This window comes from Lycium barbarum, chromosome 7 (genome assembly GCF_019175385.1).
Source record: "Lycium barbarum isolate Lr01 chromosome 7, ASM1917538v2, whole genome shotgun sequence".
In the NCBI taxonomy this organism is placed as follows: Eukaryota; Viridiplantae; Streptophyta; class Magnoliopsida; order Solanales; family Solanaceae; genus Lycium; species Lycium barbarum.
Genome location: NC_083343.1, coordinates 9,293,958 through 9,320,060, shown reverse-complemented (window position 1 = coordinate 9,320,060; position 26,103 = coordinate 9,293,958). Strand labels below are relative to the sequence as shown.

The 26,103-nt window shown below is 38.0% G+C and overlaps 1 pseudogene; it reads right to left on the bottom strand.

Moving 5' to 3' along the window:
• LOC132601253 (uncharacterized) overlaps window positions 1-22,519 on the bottom strand; it is a 43,874-nt pseudogene extending 21,355 nt beyond the window's left edge.
• Window positions 22,520-26,103: the final 3,584 nt, after the last annotated feature.

The following is a 26,103-nucleotide window of genomic DNA, read 5'->3' as shown; positions in this document are numbered from 1 at the left end:
AAGCCTCCGAAGACAACCGGAGACATATCATCGAGTCCCCGAAGACAACCGGAGACATCGCATGGCTACACGGCCTCACCTGCATAAGCCAAACGGCTATACACTTATTTTGCTCCTTACTTTATTTCTTTATTTCATCATCTACTTTTCCTACTTCCACAATTTTACCTTAAATTTCGCAGACAACATCAAGTCCCCGAAAACAACCGGAGACACAACATCAAGTCCCCGAAAACAACCGGAGACACAACATCAAGTCCCCGAAGACAACCGGAGACACAACATCAAGTCCCCGAAAACAACCGGAGACGTAGCATCAAGTCCCCGAAGACAACCGGAGACGTAGCATCAAGTCCCCGAAGACAACCGGAGACGTAGCATCAAGTCCCCGAAGACAACCGGAGACATAGCATCAAGTCCCCGAAAACAACCGGAGACGTAGTATCAAGTCCCCGAAGACAACCGGAGACATATCATTGAGTCCCGAAGACAACCGGAGACATCAAATGGCTACACGGCCTCACCTGCATAAAACCAAACGGCTATACACTTATTTTTACTGCCTACTTCATTCCTTTATTTCATCATCTACCTTACCACTTCAATAAATTTACCTTAAAATTCGCAGATATCATTTATCATCGAGTCCCGGAAGACAGCCGGAGACCTTATCACTATCATCTTCCAATGCAACGGGAGATATTATTACATCCCTAGCATGCGCATCACACATTCATTCAAGTCCCTGAAGACAACCAGAGAGAACATTGGCCACACGACTTCATTTTTCATTCCCCCAATCATATTTACGATCATTTACACTCTTTATAGTTTTACATTTTTTAACTTTATTACTAATTTTGACATGAATTTCAGTTTTGGCAGAAAATACAACCTGCAGCGACACAACACAACGTGGAACTTTATCTTACGCAGTGAACTGGGGCAAATTTGCTAAAGAGGAATACCAAACTCACAAGAAAAGGTCACGAATCTACTCTCGAACTCAATTCCGCCTATGTCCACAAACACGTGATACGTAGGTTAATTTCTCTTTCACATCCTCCGCTAAAACTCTACTAAATCTACTCTTCTCACCATCTCATATTCCTTTCTACATCCCCAGTGTTTCCATAACTCAACACTGGGGCATCTTTGAAGAATTTACACCGTGTCTAGTAGAGTCCTACTTATGGGTGTGTTGTGCATCACATTTATAATTAGGAGGCTATAAACACGTGTTCCATTCTTGAACGTCTCGTCACTTGTCTACAACCCCCTGCAAGATTGTGAATCCACAAAAACTTTCGAACTACACATGGCCTGATTCTCGTGCAACCCGAGATATGTAGGCAACTCGAAACTGAGATTCGGCCATAATTTTCCATAATTCCTTCGGCCCTCATAATATTTTCAATCAATTTTTCCTAAATCATACTTTCTTACAAACTCATACTCGTCGGTCCAAACAAAATTGGCTACTACGTCAACTTCTTCGCCCGAAGATTCTTACATCACCTCCGGTCGAAGAGGGGCATCTGTTGACACCCAATTTTGTCCCGCATCTCCTCCGAAATACCTATTTATACTTCTGGTATTTCGAGAAATTAAAAAATATGCATTTTTAGTTTTACTATAATTATTAATCTTTTATTAACACCCACGTTTTATTTATTCTTCTGCAGTTTATTATTATTATTATTATTATTATTATTATTATTATTATTGTTATTATTATTGTTATTATTATTCTTAAATTATCATTTTTTATTATTATTAATTGTCCTTTATTATTATCATTCTTGTTATTTCCATTATTATTATTATTATTATTATTATTATTAATTACTAGTCATTATTATCAGCGTTATTTTATTCGCTACTATTATTTAGTATTATTGAAATTTGCAACTTCCGCACACACATCGCATTTATTTAGCACATTTAAATGATAACGTTTGTTATTAAATATTATTGCACGGTCATTTGCGACATCATATAATTTTTACCCGGATCTTTTTATAATTACATATTTCCGAATCATATAATCTTTTTATGATAAAAAATGTGTTTATTCTGGCACCCTTAGTACATCGTTAATCAAAACGTGTCTCTTATTCAAATTTAGAAGCCAAACTATTTCTTGCACTCAGTCCGTATTGTGACTTACCGGACTCCAAATCAAAGTCCGATTAATTCCTAATATTTTTGGACTAGACCATATTTTTTATCTCAATTTTTTAGATCAGTCCATGTCTAATTTACTAGTCCATTCTTTTAAATACCCAGTCTAAAATTTGACCCGGTCCACAAATAGACCGGGTCCAATTCATTTTTTCAGCGAATTAAGGGAAACCCTTTTAGGGAAAAGGGTTTCCCCTTCATTTCCGCCCCTTCATCTCTCTCTCTCTTTCCTTTTTCCTTTTCTTCCGCTCCTCCACTCACCCACTCCGCCGCTCACCACCGCACACCACTTCCCCCTTTCCCTCCTTCTTCTCCGATCCCCACTCACCCCTGTCCCCCACTTGTCTCTCTCTCCCGCTCCTCTTTTTTTTCAATACAAAAAGAAGCGAAAACAAAACCTATAAAGGGGGAGGAACGACAACAGAAATGGAGGGAGGACAGCAACAAAAGAGGAAAACAACAAAGGGGAAGAAAGAAGAAAGGAAAATCAACTCAAACAAACAAGAACAGATCGAAAAAAAGGGGTCTCGTTGTTTTTTTTTTGGGGTTTTGATTTTTAAAAAAACGGAGAGATCGACAAAGATCTGGAGTCAAAATCTCTACACATATAAGTTTAAAAACCATCGAAAGGGGAATACATGAGTATTTTCTAAAAAAAAGTCTTGAGTTTTTCTTTCATTTTCAGAAATCGGGTCTTAAACCCTTCAAATCGGAAAAATACTTTTGTTGAAATCCGAGATTTGTGATGAGAGGTTAAGGTCTCACCATTCGATTAATTTCCCTCGCTGTTCGACAAAGAACTTTAACTACGACAGAATCATTTTAATTTCGAGTCGAGTTTCGAATCGGCTCATACGAGAGAGTAGATTCGAGGCCTCGACGCCCCAGTTCATTGCGCACAAAATAGGTAAACTTCGATACATTTATTACTTCGAGTCTTTAGTTTCTGCTTTTAGTTAAATTTTTAGCTGGTTCTGCTATTCTTATGTTATGTAGTTTCTTTGTCGTCATATTATTTTTTGTGATGTTTGGGTGTTGTTAGGATAGAACGTTAATCGCCAAAATGAATCTGAAAATATATACCGCAATTTGGATGTCTGGACTGATTTCCCAAAACTCAGAACTCATTTAGAACTAAATATACATATGGTATACAATGAGCTATTAAGATAAGGCGAAGGTATACACTCGCTATACGTCTGATATACACACTAGGTTGTGTATATTTTAGATATATCATGTATATAATTAAAGCAGGTCAGTCATGTCCCTCTTTGCTCTATATGTTCGAAATAACGTTTCTGTTACGAATGTAATTTACCTGGGTTTAGATGTGACGAAATGATTATACGACATATCGATATTCGTTGTTGATTTTATTTGGTCTGCAAGATCATGGTCGCCTGTTTAAAATGATAGGATTAATGTCGAAACGACCAGTTTGGGATTTCAGTTAGTTTACCATGTCATTGCTGCAATAGTAGTTTCAAAGGCCTGCATTTTTCTACATCCCTTTAGAATTCGTTTAAATTGATAGGATTCATGCTGAATATACCCATTTACAAATATGAATATCCCTGTTGATGCAGCTGTTTTGGTATGAATTGATGTTGGTTATTGGTTCAATCCATGATTGGTTAAGTTCTAGTATGCATATGCTGTTCTCGTGGATAATCTGATCCTCTTTTGTTTGTTTAATAACAGCAGTATAGACCTGAGTTTTAAGCATAAATTATTATCCTGGTGTATGCTAAGCAGTTGGGACCAAAGGAATATGTTACAAATAATTCATTAAGCTTCAACTCTTGTCTTAGCAGTTTAGAGAGAATACAATGATATATGGTTATTTAAGCCCAATCCTGGTGGTATAATCTGTTAACAAGAATGCTACAGACTGAAATGTATGACGATATGGTAGTGCTGTTTGTTTGAATATCTCAAATCCGTCTTGTGCTATTAAGTAATGTATGAAAGGCATGTTGTTGAAATTAGCAAAGGAACAAGTTTGAGGCTGCAACAAATTGAGTAGACTTAAAGAATATTAGTCATATTATTCAAAGTTTATGACCAACTTGCTTGCGTTATATACCTGCTAACATTGTTTGTGTCTCGGATTTAGAGGACTTAAACCTTTCATTGCATATGACCTTTGTCTCATCCTCATTAGTGTTAAATATGCATATATATTGTGGAAAATGATATGCAAACATGCTGCATATGTCTTGCCCAGAATGAAAAAATAAAAAAAAATCCAAGCGTACGATGTTTGATCCCTTTCCCTTTCCCCTGTATCTGCATATGTTTCTTCTTCAGCAAATCCTTGCTTGCTGCCTTAAATACATTGTATGAACCTGCAAAGGGATTGTTTCCCTTTGAGTTATCAAAACCAAACCCCTCTGTCCCTTTTGGCTGCTGCTTTATTGTTGGGTTTGTGAGCCACATTTGATAAAATAGCTACTGCTGAACTTTGGTATAAACAACGATACTTTGGTCATTACTTTTAGCTAGCTGCTGTTGCCATTTTCTTGACTGTTGCTATACTACAAACAGCTATTGCATCTGTGTGTTAATCCAGTACCTGTGTCAAGAAAGATGTGGTTATACTTGGCCGCTATGTGGATATTACTTACGCTCGATAAAACAGTTGATGTTTTTGCTGCTACTTATAGCTGTGCTAATTGCTACGTTTGGAATTACGCTAGTGGTCGTTGTGTATCGCTTATTTGCCCATTTCTTCACATGTCACTTAGTTCCAGTTGCAAGTTCTTATATTTTAGGCTGAATATATCTTGGCACATGTTAATCATCTCTTAAGTTTCCCAGATATGATGATTTTTGTACATTATAGGAATTATACCCTCGCACTAATTTCTTCTCCTTTCTTTTGCATGACATCGGGGATTGTGAGGAGTCTCGAATGAGACTCAACTTTGCTGCAAGATCGAACAATCATGCTACCTCCTCTCGAGTCAACCCACTCTAAAAAAAGGGGATAATTCTGGGCCAAAGCCCATCACATTGGCAGCGAATAGCAGCAGTCCAAAAGGATTGAGCCAAACAGTAGCTTAGTCGCGGCAGTCCTAAAAATGGATTGAGCCCCTTTAATTTCTTTGCTCTTCTATTTTATCGTTGTGTATTTAATTTTCGTTGTATGACTAATTCTTTTGTTTGTTAATCTAGATGAACTTTAGCAAATTAGTGGAGTTTAGATGAATAATGGGTAGTCAATTTAAGGAAACTAATAATAATCAATTCCATGAAGTTTCATTTTTTAATTATTTATAGAATCTATAATATTTACTTTTGGTATAATTGATTTTCAATAGCAAATTCATATTTTGAGTCAAAGGAATCATAATTTATGTTTTACTATTTAGAAGTGTCACAAATCTCACACTACATTAGCGTATTCTAAGAAAAATAAAAAAGCAAACTAACTCAACGAATAATTCTTTCACTTTAGTTTCTTTCCAACACTTAGAAATATGTATTTGTCTAGAACAACCTTCAAAGCTTTTACTAAATAACTCTTTAAATTTTAGTCATTTCTTTCACATATAAACATACATGTCCCGTTTTCTTTTAGTTTATTTTTGACTAAACTCTTTTATGCAATTGCTATTTTCTACAAGTATTATTTTAAACAACGCTATTATACCTTCGTCAAAACAGCATTAAAAATACTCTTTTATACAAATTATTATTATTGTTTTACAAGTTCTATTTTAAATAGCATTCTTACATGTCTATTTATGGCTTTAGCCACACTTACAAAACTGCTTTCCTTTTTCTATAATACCATATTTACACTTAGCCTAACTAATCATAAGTCCGGTCGGTTAACCATTGTTAATGGGTCTTAAAGGATGCCTAATACCTTCCCTTTAGACTAATTGAACCCTTACCTAGAATCTTAAGTTTTGCAGACCTTAAACAGAGTTAACTTTAAACATAACTTTAATAAAATTTAGGTGTCCTAATTCACCATAAATAAATTAGGTGGCGACTCCTTAAAAACAACAAAAAAACAGGAATCTCCAATACGTCATACTTCTAAATTTAACTTCTCCGGGGTTAAAAAGGGGTGTGACAATAAGTTATTGCTCTCCCTACTTATCATGTTTTTACTTATGTTATATATATACATATGCACTCATGCCCATGTTCATGTCCAGGTTTTCAGTTTCAGTTCTTATCATGTTATTGCATATCCCATGTTGTTTCTTTCGGTTGCTTTACATACCAGTACATTCAATGTGCTGACGTCCCCTTTTATTGCCCGGGGGCCTGCATTTCACGATGCAGGTACTGATATACAGGACGACACATCTGCTCAGTAGGACAACATTCGTATCATCTTATTGGTGAGCCCCATCTCATTCGGGGTTTAGTCAACGTTTATTTTATGATTAATTATGCATCTAAAGGTATGCTGGGGGCCTTGTCCCAGTAAGTATGTTTTCCAGTCAGACTCATGATAGAGGTTTCATAGACTAGACAAGTCAGTTATATCATGTCAGACATTTGGAGTCGTATAGCCATTTTGGCTCACTCATGTTTAAACAAGTATTTTATTAAGTATTATGACTTAACATGTTTTATAAAGGCTCATCATGCATTCACGTTATATTCCGCATATGTTATGTATCATGATGATTCAGCAAGCCATGTGGTTCGCTCGGTCACATGCAGTCAGGCACCGAGTGCCGTGTTACGTCCAGGCCATGGTTCGGGGCGTGACAAAAAAAATTTCTAGAAATAGAAGGAGAATAAGATATAAGTTCGTAATATGTCTGGAAAAGACATGTCAACAGTAATGATAAGATTTGACTAAGTTACGAGTACGGCTGACCTTGAGAAATATAATTTGATTTCCTATTCAGATGAACACCTTGAGTGGGTGACAGTTCGGATACATCCGAATGTGTGTTAGAAACCAAGGGCTTAAGTTAAGTTCAGAGAAGAGTGATTAGTGGAAGAAGAAACCAGTTAAGCCGAAAGAGTCGTCAGTGTTGTAGAGTACAAAGGAATTACAGAAGATAAGGAATGTTAATTTGATCCCATCAAAAGGGAATAATTTGTAAGTATAAGATGTTAGCCTTAGTCTAAGGGGGAGATGCATAAATCGCCAGTAAGTCCAGTGATATAATTGGAGACCCGAAGGGTTAGTATGAGATATGAAGAACCTCAGTTTAGTTAAGTTGGCATAATGAGATAGTATCCATAAGGAATATGCCTTATCTTAGAGGAAACCCGAAGTGAGTAGAATGATCATCGAACGAATCGTGTCAAGTTCAATTACTATCGATTAGGCGATCACAGAAAAGCTATGAGATCATGCCCAGTTATGTGTCATAAGGGTAGTGTCATAGCACAAGACTCTAATCTCTAAGGTGCTCGTAAAAGACTTAGCGTACAACCGTACTATGAGTATTTTAGGAAGTATCTCAAAAAAAAAAAATCAAGTATGGGAAGTACAACTCATGATTTAGGCAGATAAGAGAACTAAGGTGAAAGAATTTCACTACTTCTCCAAGCTAGGAATTCGACTTTCAGACTCCGAAGTGGGTGGAGTTATTGCCCAGAACATGGCATTCCTGCTTGGTCATTGAAGTTAGAGAGAAGCAGTTTGGTGATTCCTACTTGCTGCAGATGAAAGAGGGGATTCACGAATAGAAAGCCTTAGCTTTTGAACAGGAGGGAGATAATGGTACCTTGAGATATCGAAGCAGATTATGCGCTCCAGATGTTGATGGGCTTAGAGAGCGAATCATGTTAGAAGCTCACAACTCTAGGTATTCCATTTACCCAGGTTCCACTAAGGTGTATCATGATATCAAGGATATTTACTGGTGGAACGATATGAAGAAGGATGTGGCAGATTTTGTAGCTAAGTGTCCGAATTGTCAGCAGGTGAAAGCCGAACACCAGAGGCCTGGTGGCTTGGCTCAGAATGTTGATATTCCTGTCTGGAAATGGGAAATGATCAATATGGGCTTTGTATCAGGTCTACCTCGTTCAACTAGGAGGCATGAGTTAATTTGGGTAATTGTGGACAGACTTACGAAGTCAGCGCACTTCTTGCCAGCTAAGACCACAGATTGAACAAGAAGATTATGCCAAGTCATATGTTAATGAAATTTCCGGATTGTATGGGACCTTAGTGTCCATTATTTTAGATTTTGGTGCTCAGTTCACAGCGAACTTCTAAAAATCATTTCAGAAAGGATTTGGGTACGGAGGTGAACCTTAGCACAACTTTTCATCCTCAGACAAATGGTCAGACAGATATGCTATTCAGATCTCATGTTATGATATTCATGTTAGTTCAATACTCAGATATTTATGTCAGCTTAGTACTCAGGTATCAGTCCAGTACTCACGTATTCATGCCAGCCCAATATTCAGTTAGCTCAGTATTCAGTCAGCCAGTCTTCAGTCAGTTCAATAGACATTCAATTTAGTATCTCAGTAGTTTAGTAGTCATGTATTCATTCAGTTCAGTAACCATGTGTCCTTTATTTCAATGGTAATTGGGATGACCACCTGCCTCTTATTGAGTTTACTTACAAAAATAACTACCATGCTAGTTTTGGGATAACACTGTTGGAAACCCTTTTAAGCAAAAGGTGTAGATCACCAATTGGTTGATTCGAAGCAGAGTTGTTAAGATCAGATTTGGGTTACCAGGTTATAGAGAAAGTTAAGTTAATACAGGAGCATTTGAAAACGGCTCAGAGTCACCAGAAGTCTTACACAGATGTAAGGCGAAGGGACTTAAAATTTTCAATAGATGATTGGGTGTTCCTTAAAGTCTCACCCAAGAAGGGTGTCATGAGATTTGGCAAGAAAGGAAAACTCAGCCTCAGATATATTGGACCTTACAAAATTCTACGAAAGATCGGACTAGTAGCTTATGAACTTGAGTTGCCACAAGATTTGGCCGCTGTACACCCAGTGTTTCATGTATCCATGTTGAGGAAGTGTGTAGGAGACCCATCGTTGGTTGTTCCTGCTAATACTCTAATAGATAAGGATGGCCTCACCTATGAGGAGATCCCCGTAGCCATTCTTGATCGTCAAGTTCGCAAGTTGAGAACTAAGGAAGTAGCCTCAGTGAAAGTCCTGTGGAGGAGTTAGAAAGTTAAGGAAGCTACATGGGAAGTCGAGGAGGATATGAAATCCATGTACCATACTTGTTTCAGCCCGCAGAAGATATTTATGATGAAGCCCAAGATTTTGAGGTATGTAAGCTTTCTTTTCATGTTTTTGGTCGTGTGTGGCCAATTTGTAGTGCTATTATGATGTAGCCCTGTGAGGCAATGATATTATGGGCTGTTGTGACAGGTTGGTAGTGCCATATTACAGGGGAAACTCTGGCGAAATTTTTGTAGAATCCCGAATATTAACATTTGAGGACGAATGTTCCAACAGAGGGGGAGAATGTTACACCTTGGAAATTTTCCCGTTAGCATACCACGAATAGACCCACGAAGGGTATGACGTATACGACATGTTGACAAGTAAGAAGTAATATTTAATGATTCTAAATGAGATTTCAAAGACATTTGAGGTAGGAGATGAAAGTTGTTAAGGAAAGCAAGGTATATGTTGTATGTCGGGAAAGAATTACGAGTATCGAATTAATGATGGCTTAATGACATTTCAGAGAAGAGTTATAATGTCCCTTATGTATTCATGCCTCACATTTCACGTTCGAGTTCAGGTATTCGCTATTCATGTCTCATGTTTGGGCACGGATGTTTTCATGAAACTACGTCATGTCAGATTTCCATGTTCCATGTCATGTTTCTTCACGTTCATATATTCAAGTTATGTCCAACCATATCCTTTACCAAGACCCATCATTCGAGGACGAATGATCCCAAGGGGGAGATATTGTAACACCTCGTGCATTCGGGTTAAGATTTTTATTATAAGATGGGGATATAATGAACCCAATTTTAGTAGTGTATAAATGGTGTTTGAAACCCAATCAAAACTGGAGAAGAGTCTTTGGGCAAAACAAAGTTGAAAACCACTCTACGGGGCATGTTTGCAAGTGAGTTTATAGATGGCCTTACTTCCAACGACCATAACCCCATTATTAATTTGGAATTTGGGCAAACTTTCTTGATGCAAGTTGTATCCCTTTGAAATAGCTTTCCAACGGTATATTATGGGCCTCAAACGGACATATGTGCAAAGAGTTATGCCCATTATACGACAGACTGTCCGAGCAGAAGAATTTTGACGGACCATTTGACGGTCCGTAAAACATTTTGACGGACCATTTGACGGTCCGTAAAACATTTTGACGGTCCGTAAAATATTTATACGGTCCGTCAAATGGTCACAGAGAATGATATTTCGTTGGTCAGTTTTACGGTTCAATTTTACGGTCCGTAAAACAATTATACGGTCCGTAAAATTGACTCAGACCACCGTAAAATGAGCACAGAATGTCCAAATCACTGGAATGGTTTTACGGTAAGTTATACGGTCCGTAAAACCATTATACGGGACGTAAAACACACCGTAAAATGAGCACAGAATGTCCAAATCACTGGAATGGTTTTACGGTGAGTTATACGGTCCGTAAAACCATTATACGGAACGTAAAAATGGACGTAGAATTGCCCGATGGGTCAGATTTTAAGATGTTAATAAGAGACCCAAACCCATTTTTTTTCATTCCCATTTCTCCTACACGACTCAAGGGTTCTCTAGAGCCATCCAAACACTTCATATGCAAGAATCCAAGTGAAACAAAAGATCCACTTCATCAATCCACCAAAACTAAGTGTGAGAAACACATCAAATCCATTCAAGTCAAGAAATTCCATGGAAGGTGGAACTAGGGTTTTGTTCAAGTGAAGCATTTCAACTCAAGGCTTATTCCTACAATAACTAAGGTAAGTTTTATGATGTTTCCTGATGATTAAAGTGTTGATAAGTTCTTGGGAGAATAGTAAATGGGTTTGATAAAGAAAATTATATGAACTATGCTAGGGTTTTTGGATTGTTGACTTGGGATTGTTGTATTCATATGGGTGATGAAGAATGATGTCAATTACATCTAATTGAGATTGTAGAATCAGCTAGAAGTAATAGAATGGGGATTGGGGGAAGAAAACACCATTAATGAAGGTTGTGGAGCTTCATGCCCACCAAGTGTTTGATAAAATGCTTAGATGAACAAAACATGAATATTGTTGCTAATATAGAGTCCCTATGACCTGTATTGCTATAGATTAAAGTTGAAGGGATTGAAGGACATTGTGATACACTCAAAAGCAGGAAGTTAAGGTATGTATAACTTCCATCCACATGTGGGAATCTCTATGTTCTTCCCCATGATCCGTTTCGTAAAATCCATGAAGTTCAAATCCTAGGGCATTAAACCCAACATATTGGTAGCCCGTAATTATGTATTTATGTGCATGAATTTTGTATCTATATTCGTTATTGCATTCCTAATCTTCCATTACGGTTATTAGGAAATCCTAGCTTAATCCATGAATCATGAATTCTTCCTCATGTGTTCTCATTATGTTTATATGAAACTTTATGATTTCATCCAGCAAGTTACAAGCATGTTTTCAAGACAAGTATATATATATGATTTCGAACTATTGTTATTACTCATGAACGAAAAACATGTTTTGCAAGACTATGACAAGTTATCTTATGAAACTATACAAGCAAGTTATGATTCATGAAAACCATGTACAAGCAAGTTATGATTCATGAAAACCATGTACAAGCAAGTTATGATTCATGAAAACCATGTACAAGCAAGTTATGATTCATGAACACTATGTACAAGCAAGTTATGATTCATGATATACCATGGGCAGCAAGTGCCACTATTTTTCATGTTCATGTTTTGGGAGTTGCATTAATTACCGAGGAGGGCTTCAGATAGCCTGAAACTACGTAGCCACCGTAGGATGAGGATCGCTCCACCCATGTTCCGGACGATCTCTCATAATGATTGGATCCTTTCATATTTTATCAAATCTCATGTTCCCTGGCAAGGACTGAGTGTTCTGCTGGCGGGACGCAAGCACCAGACCATGGATCGGTTATAAGTTATTGCTCTCCCTACTTATCATGTTTTTACTTATGTTATATATATACATATGCACTCATGCCCATGTTCATGTCCAGGTTTTCAGTTTCAGTTCTTATCATGTTATTTCATATCCCATGTTGTTTCTTTCGGTTGCTTTACATACCAGTACATTCAATGTGCTGACGTCCCCTTTTATTGCCCGGGGGCCTGCATTTCACGATGCAGGTACTGATATACAGGACGACACATCTGCTCAGTAGGACAACATTCGTATTATCTTATTGGTGAGCCCCATCTCATTCGGGGTTTAGTCAACGTTTATTTTATGATTAATTATGCATCTAAAGGTATGCTGGGGACGTTGTCCCAGTAAGTATGTTTTCCAGTCAGACTCATGATAGAGGTTTCATAGACTAGACAAGTCAGTTATATCATGTCAGACATTTGGAGTCGTATAGCCATTTTGGCTCACTCATGTTTAAACAAGTATTTTATTAAGTATTATGACTTAACATGTTTTATAAAGGCTCATCATGCATTCACGTTATATTCCGCATATGTTATGTATCATGATGATTCAGCAAGCCATGTGGTTCGCTCGGTCACATGCAGTCAGGCACCGAGTGCCGTGTTACGTCCAGGCCATGGTTCGGGGCGTGACAACGGGTCCTAAAAGCTGTCTTCGGAATATCAACTTCCTTAACCTTCAACTGATGATAGCCTGTTCTGAGGTCAATCTTGGAATAACATTGGGCGTCTTGCAGCTGGTCAAATAAGTCATCTTTTCTAGGAAGAGGGTACCTGTTCTTAATGGTGACCTTGTTCAGCTGACGGTAGTCTATACACATACGTAAGGAACCATCCTTCTTTCGGACAAACAAGATTGGTGCACCCCAAGGCGAAACACTAGGCCTAATAAACCCCTTATCAAGTAGATCTTTAAACTGGGCTTTTAACGCTTTTAACTCTGCTGGAGCCATTCTGTATGGTGGAATAGATATCGGCTGAGTATCGGGAAGTAAATCAATTCCAAACTCAATCTCCCTATCAGGAGGGACTCCTGGAAGATCTTCTGGGAAGACTTCCGAAAATTCATTTACAACTGGAACAGATTGAAGAGTTGGAGTCTGAGCATCCGAATCCTTGACTCGAACTAGGTGGTAGATATAACCTTTGGAAATCATTTTTCTGGCTTTTAGGTAAGAAATGAATCTACCCCTAGGTACTACTGAATTACCCTTCCATTCTATGACTGGCTCATTAGGAAACTCGAATCTTACTACCTTAGTTCTACAACATACTGTGGCATAACATGAAGCTAACCAATCCATACCCATGATCATATCGAAGTCTACCATTTCTAATTCCGCTAAATCAGTTATGGTTCTGCGGTGATACACTAAAACTGGGCAACCCCTGTACATACGTCTAACTATGACTGATTCCCCAACTGGGGTGGACACCTCAAAGGGTTCATATAATTTTTCAGGTTCAATACCAAATTTCTTAGCAACAAACGGGGTTACATAAGATAGGGTGGATCCTGGGTCAATGAGGGCATATACATCGAAAGTGAAAACTGTTAGAGTACCTGTAACAACATCTGCTCGAGCTTCTCTATCCTGACGGCCTGTCAATGCATACAAACGGTTTCGCCAACCGCTTGTGTTTCCAGACCTAGCTGCATTGTTCCCCTGCTGGGCTTGATTATTACGAGGGACTGCTGAATTTGTGGGCTGTGCCACGTTACCTCCGGTACCTTGCCTAGCTGACGGACAATCTTTCTGAAAATGGCCTCTCTAGCCACAACCATAACATATATACGTGCCCACGCGACACTCACTTGAGTGTCTCTTATTACACTTGCCGCATATCGGATGAGTATATGTCGACTGACCCCCACTAGCTTGAGAGTACGAACTTGATGGCCTGAAATTCTGCTTCTTATCATTGCGGAACTTAGGAAGTGAGGCACTTGCTATGGACGGAGCAGGTACTGCTGACCTGTTCTTAAAGAATTTCCTATTTCGGTTCCCGCTGAACTGTCCGGTAGACTTAACCCTCTTGTTGAACTCTTTGTCTTTCTCTTTTTGTAAGGTTTCTTCCTCCTTTAGCCTTGTCTCATTGCCCTGTACAAAAGCAACCATTTTGGAAATAGTCATTGTCCCATTCTGTGCAACAATATTGGCTCCATCATACAAATGGGAATCAAGACCTCCAACGAATCTTCTCACTCTTGCCCTCATATCAGGTAACATGTGTGGGGCATGCTTAGCCAGGCTAACGAACTCCAAATAGTAATCTTGAACCGGCCTGCCATTTTGTTTGAGCTTCAGGAATTGTTCAGCCTTAGCCTCTCTGACCTCTACTGGCATAAAGTGGTTTAGGAATGCACTAGCAAATTCATCCCATGTAGCATCAGACGCATTCTCACCTCGGGACAAATCCCAAGATTCATACCACGTGTTAGCAATGCTCTGCAGCTGATGAGCTCCAAAAGTAGCTGCTTCGGTTTCTGTAACTGTCGTAATCCTGAAGATCTTTTGGAGAGCATCAATGTAGTCCTGAGGGTCTTCATCTTTCTTTGTCCCCGTAAAGACTGGGGGTTTCATTCTGAGAAAATCCTTCGTCTTAGAAGACTCTCCATTACCTCCTGAACTTGACCCAGATTCCTGACGTTGGGCCTGAGCTGCCACCAGCTGTGTGAGCATGTTGATAGCACTCCTAACATCCCCATCTGAAGCACTAGGAGGTGTAACGGTAGGGGCAGTTGGAGCTGTTGCCTGAGTCTGAACGGTATCTTCGTGAGCTACTTCCGCGGCAGCCCTTTGGCTGGTGGCTGTGTTTCTCTTCTTGTACTTCCTTTTGTAAGGCATTTTCTGAAAACACGTACACGCACGAATTAGGAAGAAATCCTAAGAGTAATGCTCTAACTGCACGATCTAGAATATGAAAGAAATGAGACAATCCTGAATGTCTTGGTAGTCAACTGTTTATATGTGTGGGGCCCTCACACATATAAAAGAGACCCCACTGGACACGGTTTCATAGACTCCCTAAAGATCCTTGAACCTAGGCTCTGATACCAATCTTTGTCACGCCCCAAACCATGGCCTGGACGTAACACGACACTCGGTGTCTGACTGCATGTGACCGAGCGAACCACATGACTTGTTGAATCATCATGATGCATAACATAAGCGGAATATAACGTGAATTCATGATGAGCCTTTATAAAACGTATTAAGTCGTAATACTTAATAAAGTACTTGTTTAAACATGAGTGAGCCCAAATGGCTATACGACTCCAAATGTCTGACATGACATAACTGACTTGTCTATTCTATGAAACCTCTAACATGAGTCTGAACATAAAATATACTTGCTGGGACAAGGCCCCCAGCATACCCTTAATGCATCAATGACATAAGGTAAACAACTGACTAAACCCCGAAGACAATGGGGCTTACCCAAAAGCTGATATGAGAGTTGTCCTACTGAGCAGGTGCGTTGTCCTGTATGTCAGTACCTGCATCATGAAATGCAGGCCCCCAAGGCAAATAAACGGGGATGTCAGTACTTTGAATGTACTAGTATGTAAACACATGAGAGAAATAGCAGGCACATGATACATGAACATGAAATTGAAACTGAAACTGGATACTGCAACTGATCATAAACATGAGTACTGTAAGCATGAGATAATCTGTAATGATCTATAATATTCTGTAATACCGACATGAACCACCACGGGGAGAAACGTGGAGTCTGATCTCTGCCCGATCAGCTAAGCCATCTCGTACCTTGCCGGGGCACGAGACATGAACATGACATGAATGGATCCAAAATCCCTCAATGGGAAAAATATGAAGGAATCGTCCTAACTGGGCGGAGCGATCCTTATCCTACGTTGGCATACGTAGTTTCAGGCTATCTGAGCCTTCTCGGTATTAATACAACTCCCGAACATGAAAATAACTGAAAACATGATTTCTGAATCTTGACATGAACATGGGTACATGAAGACATGACAATAAATACATATATAAAAGTTTTTCATGAAAATAAGCATAATATCTCATATCTTGTGTTATAGAACCCATGGAATGCAAGTTATGTGTTTTTCATAGATTACGGACCGAGTCTCAATTACCAAAACAGTAAATTAAGACTAATCAACAGAATTGTAACTGACTATTTAATATACATCATGGTTCAAGTGTCTAGGGTTCAACACGAATATGCCTAGAATCCTAAAACTTGGTGTATAATCATGGAATACTGAAACATGGGGAGGAACAAGGATGTTCCCACACGTGGATAGCGCCTACATACCTTGACTTCCTGCTCTTGAGCGTATCACAATGTCCTTCAATCCCTTCAACTTTAATCTATAATAATACAGGTCATAGGGATTCTATATTAGCAACAATATCCATGCTTTGTTCATGTAAGCATTTTATCAAACACTTGGTGGGCATGAAGCTCCACAACCTTCATTAATGGTGTTTTCTTCACCCAATCCCCATTCTATTACTTCTAGCTACTTCTACAATCTCAATTAGATGTAATTTACATCATTTTTCATCCTCCATATGAATACAACAATCCAAAGTCAACAATCCAACAACTCTAACATAGTTCATATAATTCTCTTCATCAAACCCAATTATTATTCTCCCTAGAATTCATTAATTCACAACTAGAAATGATTAGGGATAGAAACATTACCTTTTGTGAGTAGTCACCACGAAATCAACATCCCCAAGTTCGATTTTTATCTTAGAATGACGGCGACAACTTGTACTACACTTTATCCTTCACAAGCTTCGGGATTCGGGGCCTTAAACTTGGTTGATTTTCTACTTTCTCTCTCTATCTCTCCTCTCTCTCACTTCCTCTCTCTAGAAATCTGAAATTTGAGGGAAATGGAGGCTGCTAGGGTTTTCATTTCCCTTAAATACTAAGGGGGAAATGGGTTGACCCAACTTGAAAATGGGTTGGGACCTTTCTGTCTTAAAATGTCCACATTTCCCTATCCCGATAGCGCCTGTAAACGCACAACCTATGGTTGGAAAGGTACTTCAATTATCTACAACTTTCGTTCTTTGAGTATTCCCAAATTCGCAAGTTATGATAGGGTTATGGCCTCCCGAAGTCAGGTGACCCGAAACGTACATACGGACCAAGATACGGTCACTGTTACGGTCCCGTAACACAAAGGACGGACCGTAACTTGGTACCGTAACTTGGTGAAAATTTCCAGTGAGGTTCTGGAAATTTTCGGTGTGTTACGGTCCACTGTTACTGCCTGTAACACGTGTTACGGTCCGTAACGTCACCGTTACGCTGACAGAATTTCCAGTGAACAGTCTTCAGTAAAATGGGCATAACTCTTTGCAAAGATGTTCGTTTGACCCCCATAATATACCGTTGGAAATCTATTTCAAAGGGCTACAACTTTCATCAAGGAGGTTTTCCCAAATTACAAATTAATAATGGGGTTATGGTCGTTGGAAGTAAGACCTTCTATAAACTCATTTGCAAACATGCCCCGTAGAGTGATTTTCAACTTTGCTTTGCCCAAAGACTCTTCTCATGTATTGATTGGGTTTCAAACATCATTTATACACTACTCAAATTGGGTTTATTATACCCCCATCTTATGATACAAATCTTAGCCCGAAGCTACGAGGTGTTACACGATATTACAGACCTAATGGAATCGATAAAATTACCAAAACGACACATTTACCCCTGGTGCTGACTTTGGTCAACCCAGCACTTATGAATTTCCAAAAACTCCATTTTCTCACTCAAATCACATCTGAATGCCTTTGGAATCGCACCACCCATCCCCACAAGTTAAATATATGCTAAAGAAGCCGGGGAAAGGGTCAATAGGGGTAAAATTGTCTAAACGACCTAACGGGTCATTACAAGTATAGAGGACAAGTAAAGGTGGACGGAAAGAGCAACTTTTATCCCTTAATTACTACTTTAGGATATTGTTATCTTATAAATCTAATTAGTTTACTAGCACAAAATTCTGCATCTATTATCACAGTCGGTAGTATGAATTCTTGTAGCCTATTTGGCCATCAGTGAAGTATACATAAATAATTTTTTTAAAATATTTAAATTGACACTTACTATCATATTATAATTGCAATTACTTTAGACGTTTGGATATGGAAACAAATAACATATCCATATCATATCCCATTAAAATATTTTTAAAAAACGTTATGATATTAAAAAAAATAATTGCTAATTAGTTGACTTCTATATTTATTTGTTTAATCTGTTAAGCCACAAGAACATAATTTTTATCTTCTAATTCAAATTTAAAATAATCTTTCAATTCAAATTCCCAAGAAAATTATACTTCATTTCACAACTTTATATTTTAATTACAATTAAAAAAATGACCTCACTTAATTTTACAAATATTGCCTATTAATATTGTCAAAAATTGTAATTTTCTCTCTGTTAAAAAAAATTAGTTATCAAAAAAATATTATCAAACATTGTTATGTATTCGTCTTTTGTTATTAGCTCATCACTTGACTTAATATCTTTACTCACTATTCTCCTTGTACAATAGATAATTTAAGAGAGAACACTTCTCAATTTTTCCTTTCGTAACATTGAACCTTTCTTGTGGTTTTTAATAGTATGTTTATCTCCCTTCACGACAACAAGGAGCGATCACCACGGTTTATACAAGTTCAACCACGATACAAAGACCTTTCTTTCGATTCATAAACCAACAACTTACTTTGGAAGAACTCAATTATAGTGATGATGATGAGATTTACCTGCCAAGTTGTATGCTTTTGGCTTCTTGTCATGGTCTTATACTTGTTATTGTAATGGAGCATACTTACTGTGGAGTCCTACCACCAGATCTTGCACCAAATTAAAGTGCTTGAGGCCTTGAGCTTGAACGTGGCTATATCACACGTGGGGGACTTTGTTTTGACTCCTCCAAGAATGTTTACAAGGCAGTCCTGACTACGCAGGATCTGTCGACCCTAGAATATGGTGGTGATTTTGTTATAGTTGCTAGTCTTGAAGACAAACAATGGAGGCAACTCGAGTTCCCTTATGATATCCTCTCAGTGACTTATGGTATCACATGTCAGGGACGACTTCACTACAGGGCAAGGTCAAAAATCCTATTTTGAAATAATAACGGCAAAGATGATGACAATGATGGAAATAATGAACTTCACCAGTGTATGTGGGATCGTTTAGGTCCTCATAACAAAGTAATTTATTTTGATCTCATCTCTGAAAAGTTCAATATGTTTCTGCTCCCTGAGTATTAAGAAGAGATTGTTAGTTGGTTTAGGAATTTTAATTGAATGTCTTTGTATCATGACTTGTTTGGAAGATGATAGGGGCGTTGAGATATTGGTCTTGAAGGAATATGGAGTAAAGGGATCATGGATATCCTTATTTTCAAAAGGAATTTAGAAATAAATCCTTCTTACCATTCTGAAGCGCCTTTTACGTGATAGAGACCGGGGAAGTAGATTTGATACTAGATGATTGTTGCAAAACAGTTGTTCTATACAATCCTAAGAATGATAATACAAGGGACATTCTTGTTGAGGGAGATACAAAAGTTACATTTAGCCCATCGTTACCAATGTGGAAAGATTGATCTCACCATAGGAATACTATTGGTGTGAGGAGCGGCACAAAATGGTTGGAAATAACCCTTTTCTTAAAATTACATAGTTGACGATTAGCATAAATGGTTTTTGGAGTGATGGATTTAAATTCTCCGTTTAGTGAACTTCAACTCTCCCGGCGTTGAAGAATTAAGAAATTACTCAAATAGAGGAGGTTTTCTTCTATCGTAATCACACCAAACAAAAGAGAGAAAGAAGATTAAGGCATCACAGACAGAGTTTAAGAAATAGTTTGCGCGGAAAATAAAGAGTGTGAGCGACATTGTAGTGAGGTGGGAAAATCAAAGGAGGGTGTGCACCGGTCCTTGGAGTATGTTACTCAGGCCTACAAAATGTAAAATTCCTTGCTTGCTATAGTGATAGCAATTGCTCCTCTCGGCCCTGGTGTCATTATCACTCTTTTGATTAATTGTATTTTCATACTCCGCTTTTATTGCTTTATATATCGTGAATATTATTTCTATAGAAGTAACACTTGTAACCACCAGCATAAAACAAGAAAACAGTATTAAATATTTTTGTCTTTCCTCCACAAACATACATGGACATGGAGAGGAAAGATGAAATTAAACAACAAAAAGGGCAGATAAGAAGTGAATCTGTATAGATTACTGTAATGTAAGCAGATCATTTATTAGTATACCCTCGGGGGCGAACCTGAAAATTTACCTAGTTAAGACAACCTTAGTCCTACTCACACACTTTGAAATTGTTCCTCAATAACATGAAAAGTTACTCCAATTTGGTTTCCAAATTGCAGTGCTCTTCTTGTTCCGTGAGAAAAAGAAATGAGTGCTTCGGCGGAGAAACGCAACAAAAGACTTGTTGATGTGAGTCTTTTCTTTTCTATCTCTTTCCATCTATTTACCTACGAAGACAAAAATCAATTTGTCTCTGCTATTCTGAAACACTTGTTTTTCCTACGCAAATGTGTGTTGCTTCAACGTTGTTGTCGGTAACTTGTTTAATTTTTGTTATAACTGAACCATCAGTAAGGTTTTTATCTATAAGAATACATATCCACTCAAAACATACATATCCAAGGCAAAGCTACTAAGAGACTATTAAAGTCGAAAGACGAAACTCCTATGTACTATTATTCTGTTCGAAGTTGAGACAGTTTGTAGTTATGACACTTTCTCGTGTTACCTTGTTTCATCTTCCTTAAATTATACATGACTCATAAACTTAACGTGGACCCGTATTATCCCCCGGTCAAGCAGAAGAAAAGGAGGCAGGGCCCTCTCCGAAATATCAATGAAGAGGATAACAGGAACATGTGTTATGCAGAGAGCATGAAAGAAATTGACCGCCAGCATCACGGAAAGAATAATACCCTTTGTTGTTTTGCAGGTGATGGGCTTTCAGCAAAATCACTTGTTCGTTGACGAGAGGTCCCAACATCTTCGCTAGCAGGCTGCATACACATCGATGATTAGAGTAAAAGCAAAGGGGGACAAAGAATGCAAAGTCTATGTAGGTTGTGCAAGTACAGAGCAAAAGATGCTTGTCAAAATCAGAAACGAATTGAAATATTCGGAAGATTGCATTTAATATTCGAGGTTGAAAATACACTTACTTCATCAGCTGATACATGAGCACTTGTAGGTTCTGCGGTTGTTGGTCTGGAAGATACACCTTCTACTGCGTTGTTAATTGCGTTATCTGTATTAGGTGCAGTATCTCCTCCTACTGAAGTAGGTACTTCTCCAAATTTCTGCCAGCTGCTGCTGCATGGCATCTTGCCTCTGGTGCATCCCAGTATCATTCTCATTTGCTAAACCAGGGTTGATCAGCCTAGAACCTTCATCCTGTTAAGAGAGAGAACGTTAGAGTTACAAACTTTAGCTATCAGATATAGATTTTTTTTTTTTGTCCCTGGTGGGGTTTGAACTTGAGATCTCATGGTTCTCAACCTACTTCATTGACCACAAAGGCCACAAAAACCAATATAATTTAGTAGCGAGCAAAGTATCATTCCCGATTTTCACCCATCTGAACGTGCACCATTGCGCGGCCAAGTTCACGAAAATATGTGCTTAGATAGTTGAACAGTATTTCTATTGTTCGCATTGTTCTGTGTTGGACCCTTGGATCATGCTCATTCAGATTTTGGCGTAGATCCTCTTCAATGTCCTATTCCAACAGAAAAGCCAACCAGTCAAAATGTATGGCTTCTTAGAATACGTTATCACAAGTCTTTCTTAGGGGCATGTAGAAGGCAGTCAAAAAGTAAGATAGAACAGTAGAAGAGTATAAAATGTGCGCCGATTCCTTTCTTTCACAAATGAAATAAGACATCGTGCAAGCCAAAAAATTGGTGTACATGGGCTCGCCACTAAATCGCTCAACACTAGTTACTAACAACGGACTTTCTCCACTTCAATATTTAAAGGAACTGGAAAACAGTTACTCCAACACTTACTAGAAAGAGCTGTGATGTTTCGTTTATAAGCATATCCTTAGTGGACAACATCAGTCTTGCTAATTCTTCAACTTCTGGAATTTCCTTGTGATGGAACAGATAGATTGGATGCACTTCTGAGCACCTCATTCACATTGTTTTCTGTTCCTGATTATAGAAAATGAAGATCAAATATAACCACAGGTCCACATACCTATAAAGTGTGGAAAATATAAAAGAGGAAGAGAACTGACCGTTTGTACTATATTCTCGTCTAATTCTATTGAGATGCCGCGTCAAAGTTTCTATAGCGTTAGTGATTTCCTGCAAAAATCAGGCTGTTATACGGTACTTCTGTATGTCAAAAACAGATAAACCAGGAGAGAAATTGAGGAATGAGTGTCTCAATTTGTTCATTTAATACATCGATTACATAGGTATTTATACACAAGAGGAATAAGAGATAAAAGGAAGCAAAATATCCTACGCTTAATGTAAATCCTACCAAATATTCTACATAATATTCTATAGTTAATGCTACACAATATTCTACAATAAATATGAAATATCTCTAATTATATTTTCACATATCTAGAGTATCTGTATTTATGTTTATAATATCTTGTCATCATGCTAACATCCCCCCTCAAATTGATGCTAGTGGATCAAAAAGTATCAATTTGCCTACTAGAAACTGACAAGGTCATCGTGCCACAGATTTTGTAAATGCATCATCTATTTGAAGATCACTGGACACATGTGGAAGAGTAATGACACCATTATCAACAACTTCTCGTATATAATGACAGTCTACCTTGATGTGTCTGGTCCTGTCATGATAAACAGGATTAGTAGCAATCTGAATGGCACTTGTGTTATCAGCATAGAGAGGAGTAGGATTAGATTGAGGAAATTCAATCTCAGCAAGTAATCCACGAAGCCAAACAACCTCGAAGAAAGCATTAGACATGGCTTGATATTCAGCCTCTGTTGAAGATTTTGACACACGTTATTGCTTCTTATTCTTCAAAGATATCAAGGACTCTTCAAGAAACATGAAACAACCAGTGACCGAACGATGAGTATCAGGACATCCAGCCCAATCAAAATCACTGAAAGCATTGAGCCGAATAGGAGAACCACTACGAAAGAATAATCCACGAGTAGATGTTCCTAATAGATATCGAATGATGCGATGAGCAACCACCAAATGTAGATGGCGGGGTGCCTTCATAAATTGACTCACTTGTTGAACTGCAAACACTACTAAAAAATAGACAAAAACCGACGGACCACTTCGATTTTTTAAAGAAACTGACGGAAAATCAATGAAACACGGTTCGTCGGTTTTCATTACGTTGCTTTTTGAAAACCAACAGACTGTGTTGTTTCTTTTGCGGCGAACAGGGTTGGTTAAGACCTCCGTCGTTTTTAAATATGAGATATAAAATAGTATAAAAAATCGACGGACTGCGTCGGTTATTTAATTATTTTATTTTTATTTATTTTCCTTCAATATTTTATATTTAAAAAGAAATAATATAAATATTACTAAAAAACGACGGACTGCGTCGGTTATCAATTTTATGTGTAATTGTTTTTAATAAAGTCGATGGAGTCTGTCGGTTTTCTGGAAATTATTTCAGTATAATCCAGAATACCAACAGACTCCGTCGGTTTTTCAATCGATTTTCTAGAAAAAACCAGCAGCAATTTGCTACATTTTCTGCAGCCACACCTACCAAAAAACCAACACAAACCAGAATACAATTTCAACTACAAACCAACACTAAATGCTGCCAAATCAATTCTAAAAGAGCTACAACACATAAAATCATCCTACGTAATAATCAAACACATCAAATAAGATCTAAAAAGTCCATCAAAGTTCAAAATATTCAAGGGATTCCACCAAAAGTACTATTAACTAGCTCTACATAGTTTTAACATAAGTCCGTAAAGTTTAAAGCATAAATCCATAACTGAAATCCAAACTAAGGCAACTCATCATCCGATGTTCAGGCTACGAATTCACCATTCTCATCCATGTCTTCATCATCTTCTGGGTCAAGAGGGGGAGAAGGGGGCACACCAAATCGTCCACCTGCAATGTGGCTTTCACTTGTGCCTGGAGCGATTTGAGGTTTGCTTTCATCACCCTACTTTCCTCAACTCTTTGTGCCTCGGTCTCTGCTAATTTTGGATTAAGTTGTTCCATTTGCTACGCTATAGCTACGACCTGAACACCATCAACTCCCTCGGCCTGTCAGGAAGACCCTTCACTTCGCAGTCCTAACTGAATGTGACTTAAGTTGTTCGGTGGGCCTAGACCGTAATCTCTACTCTTTTGAACTCCCCCAGCTTCTCTACACCAAAATTCTATCTCTAGTTCTGACGGAGGGCTGGTCGCTGGCATTCAGGCTGAGTTTGGCAGTACTCCGGCACTTGTTGCATATATTGATTCTGTATATTTAAAAAATAAAAGTTAGTATATAACGAATATATCATAATTAGACTTATATAATTACTTAAATAATAAAATTATCACTTACTTAAGAAATCTCAACCCTGCCCTTGACCCATTCGATCGGATCCGACTCTTGCTTCTTCTTTTTTGTGTGGGTCTTTAGGAATAGTTCATCCTATGTTGGGCATCTGTCCTAACGTCTCTTTCTACAAAAAAGTTAAAGATAAAATTAATAACTTAATAATAACATATTGATCGTAGATAACTTTAAGAGTATGAAACTACTTATCATTTTCCTAGCCACGTGCCCCAGACTTCTTGCACCTGGAGTGTGCAAACAATCACCTTTCTGGGGCGCACGGGTAGTCTTTTCCTGCTCAGACTTGGCGATAAACTCATGAGTTCGCCATTATGCTTTAAGTTACTCCCACTGTCCGTCGGTTAGCCATTCGGGCTTCTTCATATACTTTCTAGCCCTCGAAAACTAGTCAGACAACCTTGCACTCTTCTTCTTCTCAAAGTTCGCAGCAACCCTTTAATTGTGTACTGGATCCCATATGCACAACATCTGTAAATGAAATTGCTAATGTCAGAGATATATAAAACTAAACCAAAGTTATGAAATATATAATAAGATGCATACATTGAACTCGTTAAACATAGCTTATCGAGTATCGTATAGAATTTCACCCCATGAAGTATAAAACTGATCGCCATAAAGCCTCCGGACAACATCGAGGATGGATTTTGTAGTACATGCAGTTAAAAATTTCAACGCATAAATGATTAAGGTGATAAAAAATTTATGAAAACTTAATAAAAGGAAATCTTACCCAGCTCCCTTAGTCACAATGAAAATCCGACCAATCGAATCTCTATCTCCCGGCTATAGACCTTGATTTGCTGGTGCTGGTGCAGATGCTCGTGCATGAGCATCTTTGACCTTCCACTAATTTAACTTTGTAGAATCAGTAGGAGCAGGATCATTTCCATATATATGACCCCATAATTCTTTTCCAGTGACAAATAGTAGAAACTGAAATTCCCAAGCAGAATAATTTTTTCCAATGAAATGAATACTGTAGGACCTTAACTGATGTGAATTCATGTTTTTGAATATAGAAATAAATAAAAAAAAACAATGATACGAAAAAAAATAGCTAAAATAACCAAGATCAAGAGCCCTAAGTGTTTAGGACTAACTGTTGACGAACAAGATGTAACGACCCGTTCGGTCGTTTAGACATTTTACTACATTTACCCCTAA